Consider the following 5,555-nt stretch of genomic DNA (forward strand, 5'->3'; position numbering starts at 1 on the left):
GTTTACGGCAGTAAAGATGGCCGCTGTCCAGCACCACTCTGTTTACGGCAGTAAAGATGGCCGCTGTCCAGCACCACTCTGTTTACGGCAGTAAAGATGGCCGCTGTCCAGCACCACTCTGTTTACGGCAGTAAAGATGGCCGCCGTCCAGCACCACTCTGTTTACGGCAGTAAAGATGGCCGCCGTCCAGCACCACTCTGTTTCAAGTCCACCCAAGTGGGGGCCACCAGAACTTTTCTACTTTGTAAGATTTTCTGGCTCTCAGGAAGATTCCTAAAACAGCCCATTGAGCTGATTCTGGGGGCCGGAATGCTGCTGCTATAAAACACCGGCGCGGCTCTTGGCGCTCTTCAACCCCAGGCTGACGAAGAGGATTTTCCGCCACGCCTGGTTATCCCAGGTAAGCCTCCAGTTGCCAAGAAGCCTTTTCCAAATACTCCACGAACAATTAGCAACTCAAACCCTGATGATGCTGTTGCTATGCTTGCTAACCTGATCAACACAAGAAGTGATGCCTGAGATGGAGCTGTGGTTGGAACCTCAGACTGATCGCTGAGACCGAGAAGGAGGAGGAGGTTCCTCCGAAAGGAAAGGCTTCAGATTTCATTGATGTCGCTCATCGAGTTGGAAGAAAGCTCGCCTGCAGCTCTCGGCCTCAATCTCTCATCATTTGTGTCATTGCGAGGAGATATCGTGATTACGTATGGAAAGCAGCTGAGGGAAATGACTTCCTGAAAAAAAATGAACTCCTCAAAGAAGATGGTGAATTCCGGCAGAAGCTGTGGCCAAGCATCCAGGAAGCTTGTGAAGAGGGAACAAATGGGATCACTGCAATCCGGAAGTGAAGGGGGCGCTGTTTCCTATATTATCCGTCTTTATTTTCTTTTGAAATCTGCGACATATCTTCACCTTTAGGAAGGAGTTTCACTCTCAGCATGTATTTGAACTTCTCTCTTTTATTTACTTCAGCGAAGCTCACAGTTTTTAACAAGTTCTGTAGCTTTCTGTGTTCTTCTAAATCTGCTTCTTAGACGCATCTTTTCGGGTCTACTACTGCCTCTAGTGGTGTGGGGGTGGTAGCACAACAAAATCACTAAATCAGAATACCATCCATTTTCTATCACCCTTGTCCTTAGACCAGGGGTCCCCAAACTTTTTCCTGTGAGGGCCACATAACTTTTCCCTTCTCTGGTGGGGGCCGGAGTCAGTTTGTAACAGAAAAAGTGTGACGATTGGAGGAGCGCCTAAATGTCAAAATTTATTGTTTTCCAGAAAGCACAACCAAATAACCCTCTCTGGGTTCTTCACAGAAAAATCCAGGAAATATCACCATTTATGAAGTAAATACCGTATTTTCAGGCCTGTAAGCCATAACCCCAATTTTTTTTTTTTTTAAACCAGTAAACATCCACATATAAGCCTCAGATTTCTCTGCTGCTCCAGGTTTTCCACAGCGATGCAGCAGAGGGGCGGACAGCCACCATCTGAGGCATAACAGCTCAATTAAATATCACATTTATTACGGTTGAAAAAGAAAAAGGTGCCAAGTTTAGATTTAACTGAACTGATTACGGTAGTTTCTGAACGGAAACTGTAACAGTGCTGATCCTTCGTGTTGCTACCAGCATGAGCTAAATGAAAATGGCCGCTTTCTTCTTCTTCTTTATATTTCAACAGCAGCTTGCATCCATTATTGTTGCACTACTGCCATCTACTGGATCCTAATATCTATACCTCAAATTCTCATAATGATCCCAGTATTATTTAAAAAAAAAAAAAATTCCCCTCAATGCTGTTTAACTGATCAACAACATTCTCAAATTTCAATAACCTATTAAAACCTAATTACGTTTTAACCCTATTAAACTTAACCCTAACCCTGGGCGCTTTCTTCTTTTAGGGTTAGGTTTAGGGGGGTTAGGGTTTGACTTCCAATGATTCACTTCCTGCTAAAGAGCCCCCTGGTGGTTGAAGAAAAATCTTCATATAAGTCACACCAGGCTATAAGCTGCAAGGTTCAAAGCTTGGGAAAAAAGTAGTGGCTTATAGTCTGGAAAATATGGTATATGAAAAAAAAATCTAAATGCTCTCTGGTATTGTTCAGGGGGCCGGACCAAATGTGGAGGAGGGCCAGATCCGGCCCACGGGCCGTAGTTTGGGGACCACTGCCCTAGTGGGTCGGGAGGTGCTGGTGCCTATCTCCAGGCCTATTTCGGGCAAGATATATAGCTATATATACCTTATAGGAGGAGTAAAAGAAATGAGACATGAAAACAACATAATGAACTATAATAAAAACCATTTACAATGTATACATGAGAAACTTAATTGAGCAAAAGTCAATAACGAACAAATGAATTAGGTTCACAAAAGAAAGACAAATCTGGTTGTTAAACAGATACAAGTAAAAATTCACATTTTACTTTTAAGGTGCCATTTATATTATTCTGAGAGACTTTTTGTTGGTAGAGTCTGTTGAGACGCTTTACCAGGTCGAGAGTCACACACTGTCAGACAAAGGGCCCATAGTAAAGCGTAACATGTTGATTCTGTCAGACACCAAGGCTCATTCCTCAGAAACAGAAACTTATCAGGCCACAGAGACATGGTGTGATCTCAGGGAGTGTCTTCAGTCCACATCATCAGCTGCCCTCCTTCTCCTCAGACCTGCTCAGACTTTTTTACAAACTCTTTGAATGTAATGGTAAAGCGTCTCCTTTCAGCACTGAAAGTTAATAAAATAAGTAAAGTCTGAATGATTTTGTTGGCTGATTTTATGCTCCGTGTGTCAATACAAATTATGATTCATCGATTGGGATTTTCATTTTTAAGTCTTACACAAAATGAAAAATAAGATGAAACTATTTAATCTATGATGGTGGAAATGTTCCTTTGACTCTAAAGTGATCAAATAAAACACATTCTTAGAATCACAATATCAACCATTTGTTCATAGAGTAGCACTTTGGATGCTACAGGTAAATGTTATCATTTAGTTTGGTTAAGAATAATTATTACACCATCAATGAATGACTTCTAATCGATGTTCCAGGTACCAGAACATCGATTTGACCCTCTGAGTTTGAGCTCAGAGGGTCAAACTGATGAATAAAGAGGATGGATGTTCTTTCAGCAAACAGTTGAGACACAGTTGATTTTGGTTTCACCATCATTTGCCTGATATTTTACCTGCTATTCAAACTATTCTTAAAAGTTTGTCTGTTAATCTGCAGCTCATGTGACCGAACCAGCCGAGGAGATGAGAAGCTAAAACACAACATTGTCTTTACACAACCTCTAGTTGTTTAACCCTAAGGTCTCTGGGTCTTCTTAAAAGGTAGAGTTTCTGAGAACAGTTCTTAAAAACCTAGCCACTGTTTTCAGCAAAGTTGAGCTGAATGTCCAGGAATGATCCAAAGTTTCAAAGTTCTGACCAGAACTCGGTTCTGTTAAAGCCCGGATCCATGGAAACTGTTCAAATCCTCCAACCAGGGCCTGCAAGACTATTGGCGCCCTCTTCTGGTTGATATAAGGTATTACACCTCTTCTATATTGTGTCTCTTAATAAATAAATGGCCACTGGGGGGCGCTAAACCATCCTATGAGCCGCCGTGTTGTCCAGCTCATCTGGGTTTAAATCACATTTCTGGTCCTGATGAGGTGAAAACATGAACACTGACCTACCTGAGGTCCACCTCCAGAACCGGGCTTGGTTTGACCCGGTTTCACTAACGAGCTGGATCAGAGAAACAGACGGAGGACCTGATGAGCTTTGGGCTGAATTATGTTGGATGACTGAACATGGTTCTGTTATTCAGGTTCATCTGAACTCTTTAGGTCCAGATGTGAACAGGTTTGTCAGAACCGGGCCGGGACTAAACAGAACCTCTGATCTGTCTGTAGTTCTGCTGCTTCAAGCTGCTGGAGGACAAACTGACCAACATCCTGACTTCCTGCTCCAAAAGCTTCCAAAAGAAACAAAAGTGAATTTGAAACTGGAATTAAACGAAAGTTTGTCATAAAAAAGAATAAAACGCCTCATTTCCTCTGAATGGATTATGATGAGCAGGAGGTTAAAGCTGTTAGTATTTTAATGTTGTCACATTCAAAATGTTCACTTCATCATTACATGTTTCATTAACATGTCTGCTCTCTGTCAGACCTGTAAATGGACCCACCAGCTTGTTTTGCTTCTGAAGATGAAAACAACAGGAAGTGAAGTCAGCAAGCAGATTTCTGACCTGTTGGTCTTCAGCCATCAGTAGAATCTTTATTGTTTCAAATCTAATCTCAGATTTTTAATGTTTTCCTACAGAGTCACAAACTTCCAGATCAGTTCAGTAGAAACGGAAACCTTTTAATGAACTCGCTCCAAGTTTTTAACGCTCCTGAAGATTCAGACATGGAAACGATGATCAGCTGTTTCCACACCTGGAGCTGCAGGAATCTGGTTTACTGCTCAGTGGATTGTCTCAGATTACAGGCAGATTATTCCTGGTGTGTTGAATCTTGATCCTCTGGTTGGACGTAAAAACTAACGGGCTGCTAAAGCAGGAGCAGGAAAATGACAAAGATGTAATAAGAGCTGAAGGACATTTCTTTTATCCAGCTTTATGTTTTGCACCAACATTAATTTAGATTTTTCTGACAGATTTTTGGGAGTAAATCTGGATCAGACTTTTGAAGGGAACCTAAAGAAGATATTCTTTTTGTTCCAGTCTTTGCTGATTATAAGTAACGTGATTACTCACCACTGATCTGAGAGTATTAATGAACTTTCTGCTTTTAGTCGTTTTACACAGAAGTTTTACGGTTTCGGTTAAAGATTTCTGACATGGCAAGAGCTGAAGCTGACCCGGAAATACCAGGGATTCTGCAGAACCGGACCGGGTTAAGGTTCTGAAGAACAATCCAGATTCTGCTCTCTGTGTTTGGATCTCAGACGGAACCATTTCCTGGTCGGTTCCGTTCAGCTTCGGACTTCGTGCGTCCTGCGAGTCGTTCTCAACATTTCCCGTCCTGTGAGTTTGTTTCTGGGTTTCCGTTTGGACCTTCAGGTTCTGGTGGTGCAGGTGAAGCTCACCTGGCTGCGCTGCAGTTTTCTTCTCTGAACATTGCAGCGTTTGGCAAACACCACTGCCCCCTCATGGCTGTTCTGCGAATTGCACATTAAATACCTGGATATAGAAATAGAAGAGCTAGATTCTGCCATAAATTCAAATTTGACAAATATTGCTGTAAACTCATTCGTGATGATAAAGAATAACAAATTCCGTCTATTGCTGACTAATTATCATGTCTTATAAGGAGCAGAAACTCCTGGCCCAGTTCCACAGAACCGGGCTGACTGGAAATGGGTCGATGGGACTCGGCCTAGTCAAAGGTTTGTGATGCGGTTTTCAGTTACTCTGAAGCTTCTCCGCACCGTCTGGCTGTTAGTTTGAGACGAGTGAGTAAATGTTTCATTTTGTGACGTGGATCTGATTCGTCTGATAAAAATATAATAAAAACACTTCAAAAGAAAAATGATGTTTTGTCAACAGCAGAATAAAGA

The 5,555-nt window shown here is 42.0% G+C and overlaps 1 long non-coding RNA gene across 1 annotated transcript; it reads right to left on the bottom strand.

The window, feature by feature from the left end:
• Nucleotides 1-4,340: 4,340 nt before the first annotated feature.
• Nucleotides 4,341-4,999, bottom strand: LOC107833933 (uncharacterized). The gene is made up of 2 exons (XR_001659702.1): nucleotides 4,778-4,999; nucleotides 4,341-4,535 (listed from the first exon to the last, which is right to left on the bottom strand). It is a non-coding gene; the product is annotated as an uncharacterized LOC107833933 (long non-coding RNA).
• Between the last annotated feature and the right edge of the window lie 556 nt (nucleotides 5,000-5,555).

Source organism: Poecilia formosa, unplaced genomic scaffold (assembly GCF_000485575.1).
Source record: "Poecilia formosa unplaced genomic scaffold, Poecilia_formosa-5.1.2 Scaffold481, whole genome shotgun sequence".
In the NCBI taxonomy this organism is placed as follows: domain Eukaryota; kingdom Metazoa; phylum Chordata; class Actinopteri; order Cyprinodontiformes; family Poeciliidae; genus Poecilia; species Poecilia formosa.